Raw genomic sequence first — 12,302 nt, 5'->3', positions numbered from 1 at the left:
TGTTTTAAAAGTCTCACTCCGCAGCATTATGTCCCCTCAAGATTGAGTGTCCAGACGTTTTTTTTTTTTTTGGTTTGTTTTAGACAATTATAAATGGTAACAGTTTGGTTACATGAATTTCGCATTCCATTTTTTATTCAAAGTAGATAGGTCTGATGCTGTGGTCCAGAAAGAAGCATGGCAGCCAAAAAAGGTAAGTTTGGTACGGATTACTTTCTGCCTATTACACTGCCTAGTCAGCTCTATGTTGTATTGATTGCGTCACTCGTGGTCAAAGATGTCTGAAAAGGGAGAACTTGGGCGGAATTATGTAAACACAGCCATTTGCTTTTGTGAGTTAGCAAAGGCTTTTTTTGTGTGGTGGAGAAAGTGTGTGAGAACATACAGAGGACTGCCAATTGTGATGTGTACTCAGTATCATTTTAATCAATGGCAGCCTCATTAATGAGTGTTTTTTCAGCTGTTTGAAAGAGCAATTGCACGTGATTTGTTGGTGGATAACCGTATATGAAAGCAATAGAAGCAGTTGTGCACGTAACAATATTGACGTGGTCATCAAATGATTTTTTTCCCGACCCACGACCTCATGGATGAACTTAAAGACTTGTGGCATACCTGGACAAGGTTTATCATAAATATTCTGTTCATATGTCATTTTAATATCACTTACTAAATGTTTTTTATGAAAATACATTCAATTCATATTTAACACATTTGCATTAATTGCCCACCTCTGATTTGCGGTATGAGACTTAGTAATCAACTAGCTAGCTTAGGGCAGCGGTCCAGTGCCCTTGTTTTCTTTTTTTTTTTCACCTCGGACCGCAAGTCCATATTTTGACGGTCTGTTGGAGCCTTGGCACAGCGACTCAGAGATAACCTCCTCGACCGGTGGCTCTCCTACGACGTGTTTGGCCACCGGCTGGAGCTAGCCTAGTCAAGGCAGCCACCACAACAGCGGTTGTTCATACGCTATGATAAGTGCCGCGAGGGTCAACTTCAAAATAAAAACGTCAAAAGTTGGAATTGGCTTTTATTTTAAAGTCGGCCCTCGGAAGCAGTCATTATGATGGCTGACTTGACTTTGAATTGAGGTTGCATAGCCTGATGGCAGAGAAGCTGATTGACTCAGCTGTTATTCTAGTGCGCAAAAACACTGAACTGGAGCGGATTATTCAAAATGCAGTGCTCATGCGCACCAGCGCACCGCTTTTGGCCACCGCTGGATAAAAGATATAATGCCAACTTGAATGGTACAGAGTTTTATAACTCGAGCAAGATTCCACACGACAGCGACAATATGTGTGAATTATTTTGACAAACTATGCTTACAGCTTTCTATTAAAGTCGATAAGGCAAAAGTTGAGAATTTTTCAGGATTATGGGGTTGGTCCGTAGCTCTGTATCCTACCATAATAGATTAAGACCACTAACCTTGTATCTTCGCAAACCCTAACCCTTGACATCGAGCAGAAAGTGGAACAAAGCATTTTTGTTTGTGAAACTAAATTGCCTTTATTCACTAATCATTATGTAGAGGCAAAATTCAAACAACTTTTGACATACCCATACTTTTCAGAATGCATTTTCCATTTGGTATATGCCCCGCACGGCTTTATAATGGTCAGTGTGAAAGTGTGAGATTCAAACCCAGATCCTCAGAACTGTGAGGCAGACTTGGCAACTACAAGTAAACTGTACTACTTCTCCCCAAATCAATTATGGTGACCAAATATATAAAGTAGCAGTAAGGAAAATGTGTGTTTTTTTTTTTTCCTCGGGCGCTCCTGTCGTTGTGGTATATACGTACATCTGAAAAGCAATGTTGATCACTAAAATGGGTTGCTATGGCAATGGAAAATGCTCAACTCCTTCCATTACAAAGCACTGTTGCAGCAATGTGATTTTAAGTCCGTTATTTTTTTAGAAAGGCTTTTATTTTCATGACTTTATACACGTGGGTCGATTACAAAGCAAACAGGCATTGATGGAACACACTTGAACGATTCCAAGTCTTCCCTTTGACAGCCATGTAATATTGTATTCAAATAATGGAGCAGGATTATTACAAGGCCTATCTGGGATTCATCTTTGTACATAAAGCCTTGGTGATGCCTGTCTGGCGCTTATCTGAAGTGGCAAACTTGCTGCTTTAATTGTTATCGTCACAGCAGTGGAGTGGATGTTTTGAAATCATTCGGTTGGATGGATAAGGACTCGCTAATTCCCCATGCTTACTGTCTGTGTCAGGCCTTATCATATGCAGATAGCGCCTTCTTCCACAATGATTGGCGCCACGCGGGAGGTGGAACTTTTTGAACGGGGACCAACCAGAGAGGGGGAGGAGACGGTGTTCAGAGTTTCACTTTCGACAAAATCTGTACATGACATTTCTATAAAAGCACCATTTACTCTATGCTATGGCACTACTGATTGGACTCTCGGGGTCAAAATGGTATCGGCGTCAAGCACAAGGTTTCAAATGTAAAGTTCTTCAGCAAATATGCAACAAGCCATGGTAATAGCTGAGTTAACTTACGGTCGACATGGCGAGCACGTTTAACACCGGAATGGGGTGATCGAGTACACATTTCCCAGACGTCAGGCTGTAACTGCCTTAAAGCGAAAAACATCCAACTTTGCAAAGCAAAATAGTTGGCAAATTACTAAGTGTCTGGATTCGGAAGAGAAAATTGCTAAACTGAATTGAAGATGGAAATGGCCTGTACGCTAGGCCCTCCGTCACCTGGGAGGAGTGGCCTATTAAGTTAGAAGTATACTAATATAGTATGAAATATTTATAATGTCAGTGAAGTTTCTTTTTTTTTCACAATTGAATCTCGAGTTTTGAATTAGACTTTTGAGGTCTGCTCAATACATTTTAAAATTACATTATAGTAGGATGGACATATTAATCGTTTTTTTTAATCGATTTAACTTTGCTCATAGACATGAAAATAGAGTTTGCTGCCACGCAAAATGCTAATTTTAGAAACAAAAACTGCTAATTTAAAGAAAAGACCAATTGTTTATTTGTTTTAGGCCAGTGTCTTATTTTTATTGTTGAATAAAACGGTTCCTTCAGGCGTTTGGGATTGACCTGCAAAAAATAAAAAATGCACGCCAAAATTTGAAAGTTGCTTCTCAAATAGAACCATTGATCTGTAAAACTGCTCCGTAAAAAATTAAATAAATAATACAATTTCATTTACAATTGTGAACATACTTATTGTCACATTTTGTTTGTTGGTTTTAGCTCGAGACTTTTGCTAATATGAAATGTGTCCCTTGGCTCAATAAAGGCTCGTTCAATACAGTTCCACTGTGAGGAAGATGAGGTGGGGAGGTTGTGAGCTATAACAAACCATTAGGGCAGACGTGCCTCCTTCATAAAAGTCCTGTCCAAATGTGATCCCGCCCCCTTTTTTTCAGTACTCAAACCAAAAAAAAAAAAAAAAAAGCCACGCGCTATGAGGAAATAGAAGAGAGCCCTTATGGAAAGACTCTGTCACGATTAGTAGGAAGGCAAAGAAAGAAAGAAACAATACCATCAAGCCCCCCCAAACAGACCGAAGCAGACACGTTCCATCCACTGTGCACCAGCACCACCTTCACCACCCACCGGCACCGATCCACCGGGTCTGTACCTGGCCTCGCGGTACCGACGGACACTTTCTACTGCGCTCGCCTGCCTGCATGTGCACACGCTCATCGAGCGATTAGAGGGAGGGAGAGAGAGAGAGAGAGGGGGAGAGGGCGGGAGAGAGAGACAGAGAGAAAGAAAGAGAGAGAGAGAACGCGCTCGTAGTTCTCCGTGACATTGTCGAGACTCCCAGCGTGTACTGTAGATGACTTTTTTCCCTCCCAGCGGCGTCCTCTGCTAAGTTGCGCTCCTGGATTTTAAGTGCGCGCTCGATCGCCCCTCGAGTCCGCCCTCTAAAACCGAGCGGCTGTCTCGCGTCCTGTCAGTGCTTTGCTGTGCTGTGCTGTGCTGTCCCGTCCGGACCCGGAGCCCGACCCACCGGCGGACCTGCTCCTCGCTGTTCGCAACCTTCTTCCACATTGACACCAGACGGATGCGTTTTCTGGCTTCTTAAAGTAAGTAGAAGCGCGCGCGCACTGTGCCGCCTTTGACAGAAGGGTGGTACTCTTTTTTTTTTTTAATTGTATTTTTCTGTATTTAGTTGTTTTTTCATTCCCCACTCCTGTGATGCGCGCACTTCTGGACAAAGTTAAAGTTGCGGTGACAATCGGCTCATTAAATCGTTATGATCTGTTTGGAGAGTTAGGCTCCCCGTGTCCACATGCAGGCGCACACCTCAACGTTTCCAGTCAACTCGACGCACTTTATTTGGCTTTCGGAAAAAAATAAGTTTATTGGATCTAACATATATTAGTTTAAAGTTTAAAAGTTAGCTTGGATTTATGTGGAAATATACTGACGCTTAAGAAATGTCCTTTAAAGTGTTGAAAGGAAGCTGGATCACCTTTTGAAATTGTAATTGAATCTAATAACTAAATTATGGACAAACACTCTGTAAGTAATTTTCTGTTTAAACACATTGGTGCACTGATTTACAAAAATAATATCGTTTTGTATATTTTTACATGAACAATCCTGCTCATAAATTTAAAATATGATATTGCATGAATAAATATTAATAAAGCTGCAGACAAGCTTACCAAAAGTGATGATGATGAAAATATTTTTTTTAATACTTGGAAAATATATATTTGTCATAATTTTTTTCTAGTGTAGTGCAGTCTATGTTCACTTAACCTGTTGCAGTCTGACTCTTAATAAATTGACCATAATTAACCAGTCAACTTTCAATGGCCGGTACATTGCAAATTAAATTATATGTATTATACCCCCCCCCCCAAATTGACAAGAGTCATGTGAAAATGTGTAAGTTTCCAAAGCAGTCTCGTTAAATATAAAGCAGCCGTAGAAGTTCCGTATTGCATTCACACTCGCGGTTGTTATACATATACACACACAATTAATTTAAAACAGAAAATGCACCCTTTGTTTTAAATCGTGTTAATGTAATTTGTGAAAGCTGCAGTCAGCAGCACATTTTCTAATCTGCAAAAATTCCATTTAAAGTATGAATTTAAATTATTTTTCCAAGTCTTCAACAGGATGTCAGCCTGAAAGTTGCCTTTCAAGTGCTTAAATACATAGTTGATTCAAATTATACGGAATACAATTAGATCTTGTGAAATTTTATTTTATTATTATTTATTTTATTTTATTTTTTACAGTAAAAATGGTTTTAGTGTAAGACAAATATTAGTCCCTTTGCCCCCCTCCTGTGGCCACGGTCAATGAAGTTGTCCTGTCTGGCCTGTTGCTCTCTTGGGATTTAGCGTTGGCTTAATCCGCTCAGAGGAAGGTGAGTGCTCGCATGTGGACCCACGATTACACACTGAGGACTCTGTCAGCCAAGCACTGTAATCTCAGGGACCCCGTGCAAGCACGCACGCACGCACGCACGCAGGCAGGCACACATGTATAGACAAAAAGCCTGCCCTGTCCCCTTAATGCTCAGACACCCTAACACTGTCCTGAGCACTTTTTGTTTCCCCCTCTTCTCTCTCTGGACAAATCATGTGGGATTTTGGGCGCTGATTCACAAAACCAACAATGACAACACACACTTGCCCCTCTCAGAAAGGGATTAGAGGGTCACGTGGCCCTGTGATTGGCCGGGGCATTGAGCCGATTGTCAGGGCACTTTGCTGTACACTGGGGGCTCAGTGAGGCTTTACTTAAAGCAAGAACTTTGAGTGTGCGTGTGCATGTGTGTGTGCGTGCGTACATGCATGTATCATCAGCGTGCCCAATGCAGTCAGCATAGGTGACAACAGTGGTAATTCTTTTTTTTTGGGGCCCCCCGGCAGGCTAAATTAGGGGTTTGCCCCCCTCTCACCCCAGCATCATTTACCTAAATTTTATCTTTTCTTTTAAAAGTCGCAGGAGAAAATATGCCAAGTGTACCACAAAGAGATGTAATCCTGAAGAAGGAAAGAAAAAATGGCACATTTTACGATTCGCTCCTCATGGAAAACCAGATCTATGAAAACATTTAGCTTCATAGAAACATCAGAGGCGCTCATGTTTAAGCAAATAATTCAACAGCCCCCTTTGCTATGCTTTAAAGTCCCCCCCCCCCCCTCCCACCCCCAAAAACTCCTCCGTCCTCCAATGGTGTTTCAAATATTTTGGAAGAGGTTTTGCAGAGTTTGCTCAGTTAACCATCAGCAGAACGCTCATTTGCAGACGGCAAGCTGGCAAGATGTGGCGAGCGATCTCAAAGTGCAATAATTGGACTTTGGTTCGCCTTTGGCTGAAAGGAGAAGGTGATAGAGGAGTCAAGTAAATCAAATCATGAGGAACAGGAAGAGCGGCAATAAAATCATGAGCTAAATATGATACAACAAAGGTCATTCTTCAGATCATTTTTGACCGACTAATGCAAATTCACCAGTGGCTGCTGTGAAGCAGATGAAAAGTTTCTTATTAAGTCAAGGCCTTGTTATGTAGTTTGTTACACAAGGCCAGCCAGCCTTTTTATGCTTTTTATGCCCATAATGAAATTATTATTGCACTAATAAAATTAAGAGCAATGAGACGTGACCTCACTTTTTCACGCATCTTTTTCCTCTGTCCTCAAACAGGCTGCACCTTCTTTTGAAACGTTATCAAATACAGCAAATCCAAATAAATAGCCCTCTTGTGTGCTTTACGTCGAATGCAAATATTAGAGAATGTCCTTATTTCTGCATAATGATGCCAAGTTTTGTGTCTGTCTAGTAATTAGCGCTGATGCTCAGCAGCGTTCCATGTGTGCGTCTGAGTGTGTGTTTGTGGGGGGTGTGGGGGGGGGGGGGGGCTTGTTCACTGGGGTGTTAAAGATCACAGCGGAATAGATCAGCCTTTGATGTTTAATTGTATTGTAAAACACACTTTAGAATATTTTCTCTCTAAAGTTGATTTTTGTTTTTGGCTGCTTTGTGTTTGCTGCCTGTGTGAGTGTGTGAGTGCGTTTATTGTCTCTGTTTGCACATAGGAATGTTTATGCCTTTGTTTTTGTTTTTTGTTTTTTTTGTCAGATTTTTTTTTTTTTTTGTCTGTGTCGTGTGAGGTTCTTGCTGGTGTATATTCCAAATGAAAATGTGCCGTTGTCTCTATTCTCACCTGAAAAAAGGAAATGTTTGAGTTTGAGGGCTGGATAGAAGCAAAAAAAAAAAAGGAAATCAAATTATATTCCTGAGTTAATCACGCCTTGCGTTTTTTTTTTTTTTTTCCTAAAATGACGCCATAGTGATGTCGTAGTGAACGCGGCCATCTCGTTGAACAGGACGTCCAGCCTCCTCCTTCCTGTTTCCTGTTTCCTGCCTGGCCTGTCGGTCACGATGGCGGCAGCAGCCTGCTGGGTGGTCCGCAGGCAGCCGCGCGCTGACCACACAATGGTATCGTCAGCATTAGCCCACCTAAAGAGACACCCGAAACACCTCTCACCATGCTTGAGGCCGGCTCCTTGAAATATTTGGATAGGGAGAGGAGAAGGGAGTTGTTGGACTGCATGCGCGTGATAAGACAAAGGAAACATTTAGACAAGAACAACGTTTGTACATTTCGCTCTAAATATTGAACTGTACAGGCTTGGTATTCTAATTTATTTATTTATTTATTTTATTAATTTTTAAATGAGCGAACACATTAGTTAAGTAACTTTCTCACCACTCTCCTACATTTCTCTTCCCTTCCTAAAAAAAATATCATTTAAATCTTGTGAGAAAGGTAGCATGTTATCTTGGACCACCACAGGTGTGTTTATCTGTTTAGATATGATGTGCGTGTAAGGAGCTCAAGTCTGTCGGCATCCCCCATGATGGCACACAAGGGGCCCACCTGTGACAACTTTCTACATATGTTTTCTTTAATGTGGTCCGCATTTGGACTACACCAGCTATAGAAAAAAAATAAATACAAGAAAAAAAAGATACAGAGCGCGACACAAAGAACGTTTTCCAGCGACTGTAATTTGTCTTTGTCACTCCAGCGACACAGCGGAGTCATTCGGTAGCGTCTCGTCCGGCGAGACGCACAGAGGTGGCTCTGTGCGCGAGCGCGCATCCATCTGAAGCGTCGCCTCTGCGCCGCCGCCGCCGCTCCCGCTATCGAGTATTTTTAGACGATCTCGTGTTGACACATGAATCCAAGAGGGAAAAATGACTCAAGTTTTTAGCCTTTCTGCCACCACTGTCTCACAAACTCTCCCCTCCAAAAAGTCATCCGTAAATCACCTCCCACTGCGATGCACAATATTGCAACGCTAATCCACCTCTTATTCAAGATTTTCAACTCGTATGAGTTTAGGCCTTCCTGAGAATAAACACTCGGCACTCTCCGTCTCGAACAAGAGGCTCCAACCTGCCAAAGTCCACACCAGTGTTCCTTTCCAGCGTCATCTGGGCCGTTTCCCACACTGGAGGCCAGCTTGTGAAGGACTTGAACGCGCAGGGTACTCGCATGGCCCTCGAGAAAGTGAAACTTGACATTGCATTACTGCGGCACCCCGGCCTTATCTGTCCTTTCTTTTTGGTCTGGCTCATGTACAGTAGCACTGTGATGTATGCCCCCCTTTTTCCAAAGTGCAGCTTATGATGTCATTAATTTTATTCATACTTTATGGATGCTTCGTCCGGAGGAGGGAAGGAGCGGTGGGGAGAACGGAGAGAAAGGAGAAGAGATGGCCTTGCGGAAGGAGATTTTCAGTGGAGGACCATGTATAATGAATGAGGGGGGCACTTTGTTTGAAACTTCAGCCCCGCGCTTTACGTCAAGCCTTGCTGGCCAGAGTGGAGGCGTGGGGGCCTCTCTCTCTCTCTCTCTCTCTCTCTCTCTCTCTCTCTCTCTCTAGAATCTCTTTGAGATGCTTTCACCTGGCTGGCGCTGCGCTTCCACCGGGTGGAAAAACAAATAGCCTTGTAGGAGATGGCTCAGAGAGAGAGAGCAAGAGCAGACAATGGAGAGAGGGTCGGGTGGAAAAAGGGTGAGGAGTGGCTGAGCGAGAGAGAGAGGTGAGGTTTGTATAGCGCCCAGACGATGGAGGAGAATACTGGCACCCGGCCCACGCTTCCTAAATAGTGCTCTCTACAGAAATAGCTCAGCCTTGATATTGACTTTTGTCTGCCACTTGTGTGTGTGTGTGTGTGCGCTCAATAGAGTGACACTTCCATTGTTTAGTAAGATTTTTTTCCCACTTTGCTAGTTAACGTTTTTGGCACAGTGCATGTTCATGTGAGGAAGCCAAAAGGGGGCGTCACCTCGATGGTGTGGGATAAAAATGGCCTCTTGACTTATTTTTGGCCCTGCGCTGGCCTGACGGTGGTAAAAATAGCCGGGGAAGTGTGGGAGATACCTGCCGTTGCTCCGGCTTCGCTCCCAGGGCCTCCTCGCCGCATCCATCCGCCGCCGGCTCGCCCCGAACGGCCCCCTTGGGAGCCGCGCAAACAGGATGAGAGTGTGAGAAAAAACAGTGACTGGGGAAGCAAAAAAAAAAGAAAAAAAACTGTCAAGTGTCAGAAAATTAGAGACACAGTCTACAAAGATGTTGCGGCAACACAAAAGCGAATCCTCATGGGTGTGTTTACAACTCAACTGCAAGGGTACTAGGCCTTTATGGGACGTGGGGGCTATATTTATTCCCAGACATTTTTTGAGAAAAATGACGAATATTTTAATTTTTATCATTTCCACACACAATGAATAATGACACTCGGTCAAAAATCCTCTTGGTAACCTCACAAGCACTTAGGTGCTTTTGTTTTGGTTTGCAAGTCACACAAGACTCGAATGTCCATGTGTGAACAATTGAGTCAATGACCAGGTGTATTTAAAGTTGTCGCCAGTTTTTTTTTTTTTTTTTTTTTCCCCACGGGGTTCCCATTTGTGCAACTTATTTGTCTATTTTTATTTGAGACATGTATTCAAATGGAGAGCACTATTTGAAGTAAGTATGATACTTGGACTCGGCATGCGAGGTCACGGGGTGCTTTTCTCTCCTCACTGCCATCTACACGGCGAGGTGTTAATTTTGTTTCTGGATCTCGGGTATATGTCATGTGAGCTGTGTCAAGAGTGTTAACTTTCTCTCGTCGCCTCACCTTTGGAGTGACAAACAGCTAAATATTTTTTTCTTAAAAAGGAGGTTCAGGAGAAATGTGACTCTTCTACATCTTGTGTGCATGTATAATTTTTAGTATCGCATTTTGTACATGCTATTTGCCCTTTAAATGAGTGGCACTGTGCAGCTGGGGCCCCCCAAAGTTGATGGCCAATAATCATATTAAGAGTTGGCCTGAGAAAGAGAAATATACAGACTGAGAGAGGTGGGAATCTGTGAAAATCATTAGTGCCCTTGGTGTTTTTTTTGTTTTTTTTAAACACAGCCGGAGAGAGATCATTCTTTAGTCCCAATGCATATCCCCTCAGTGTGTGTGTGAGGGGAATTGCGCGGCCTGTTATTAATGTGCTTTTGACAGCTTAATTTGATAAGCGGGCTACTTGTTAAAGAAGTCTCAGATTGTTCTCCAAGAAAGAACATGCTTTTTTTTTTTTTCTCCCTCCCTTCTTCTTCTTCCTCTCCCATGTTCTTCAAAACGCTGCCCGTCGATGACCCACTTCTGAGAGGTGGTCGAAAAACAAGGAAAAGCAGCGCAAAATCCACAGGGAGAACAATGAGAAGAAGGCAAAGAGAGGGTAGCGAGTGTGCCAAAGGAGAGAGTGAGAAACGATAGGATGTGGGAAGTTAACGCAAATGCTTTTTTTTTTTTTTTTTTTTTTTCCTCTCTTGCTCTCTCTCTTTTTGCCGCCTCCTCACTCGCCTTTCTCAACCATCTTGGGCTCCTCTTCCCTAATCAAGGGAGAAATGCTTGGAACGATAACAGGGATTAGCTCTCAGCGCTCAGCAGCTCCCCTCGGTTAAGTACACATGTAATACGTTGTTTATATGATATAATGCACAGTAGGAGCCACAGAAGCCAGCGCTGCCGCCCGCTGATGCCGCCACACGCACACACACACACGCGCACACAAAAATTTCATCCCATTTTTCAGGCATCCACTCCAAAACAACACATGACTCGGCCATTCGTTCCCCGGAATCGATGAGTATTCATCCGAAGCGTTTCATAAGTTGTGTGAAAAGGGTTCAATAGACGTATTGTACAATGAAAGCTTTTGTTAACAACTCAAGGCGCTGACCCTCTCGGTCTGTTCCGCAACACTCAGGCAACATCAGGATAAGTCAGACCTTCAAATGAAAAACACACAAAAATAACAGTTTGTACAAAAGTATATTGTGGTTTATTTAGCATTTGAAGTGATATTAGTGAAAGTGATATTTGAATATCCGATTGAAATGGCGTCGCACGGACTTAATGACGCAAATAGACGGAATTCCCCCTTACGTTCTACCGTCGATAAAACACATTCATGTGTGTCTGTATATACACTGTGCCATTTTCGCTGTAGTGACACCAAAAGAAAAACGTATTAAAAATATTTGGGGTTTTTTCACACATTTACCTTTAAAAACCCGAATACAGCCAAGATTTGGATTATTTTAAGGGTTAGTGACTGCATGTGAACGAATTTAGAGACGGACGGGGACACAGAGGTTGAGCCGCCGGCGGTCGAAACGACAAAACGATGGGCACAACTACAGCCTAACCGACAACAGTAATCACTCATGCAGCCTGACCGCGCGCAGGTATGTGCAAACACACGCGTTCACACACTCCACCGTGCAAGTTCCCACACACAGCTGTGATGCAGGTCACTTGCAGTGAGGGGCGAACACAGTGAGAGCGAACAGTATGGAATCAGGGGGGCGCTTAAGTGTGCGTCATATTACTGTGTGTGTGTATGTGTTGGGGGGGGGGGTTGTCGAGCATTCTCAGGCCTTCTTTGGGTCAGAAGGCAAGGGGATTTTTGGGGGAAGGAATTGAGTGATATGAGAAAAATAAATGAAGGGGAGGAGGAAGAGGGAGAGGGGGTGTGTGTTGTGCCCACTCGTTTCTTGTTGTGAGTTTGTGTGGAAAAAGCTTGCGAAAGGGGACATGCTCTGCTATCATTAGCCGGGGGCGGCGGTGCTGGAGCACTGGGAGGGGGCAAGCGAGGTTATGTGAACGATGCAGCTGTCCTCGTAGCGGAGGGATTTGAGAGCTCCTGATGATGATGATGTTGATGATGAAGATGATGGTCGTTGCGTTGGGGGAAGTCCAGG

General features: G+C 43.3%; 1 protein-coding gene across 6 annotated transcripts in view; it reads left to right on the top strand.

Annotated features, from left to right (window-relative positions):
• The window catches only part of mef2cb (myocyte enhancer factor 2cb), a 201,068-nt gene that overhangs the window by 137,082 nt on the left and 51,684 nt on the right, over nt 1-12,302 (top strand). Inside the window, exon 1 of one of the 6 annotated variants that reach the window (XM_088291961.1) lies at nt 3,771-4,098. The exons of the other annotated variants lie outside the window; for them this stretch is intronic. The gene's annotated coding sequence lies outside the window, so the exon portion shown is untranslated. Of the gene's footprint in view, nt 1-3,770; nt 4,099-12,302 lie in introns of those variants that run through there. 6 annotated transcript variants of the gene reach the window in all.

The sequence above is a fragment of the Idiotropiscis lumnitzeri genome, chromosome 1, assembly GCF_059441095.1.
Source record: "Idiotropiscis lumnitzeri isolate Australia: NSW breed Sydney's pygmy pipehorse chromosome 1, RoL_Ilum_1.0, whole genome shotgun sequence".
Lineage (NCBI taxonomy): Eukaryota > Metazoa > Chordata > Actinopteri > Syngnathiformes > Syngnathidae > Idiotropiscis > Idiotropiscis lumnitzeri.
The sequence above is the reverse complement of the archived record's forward strand: the minus strand, read 5'-3'. Positions and strand labels throughout refer to the sequence as shown.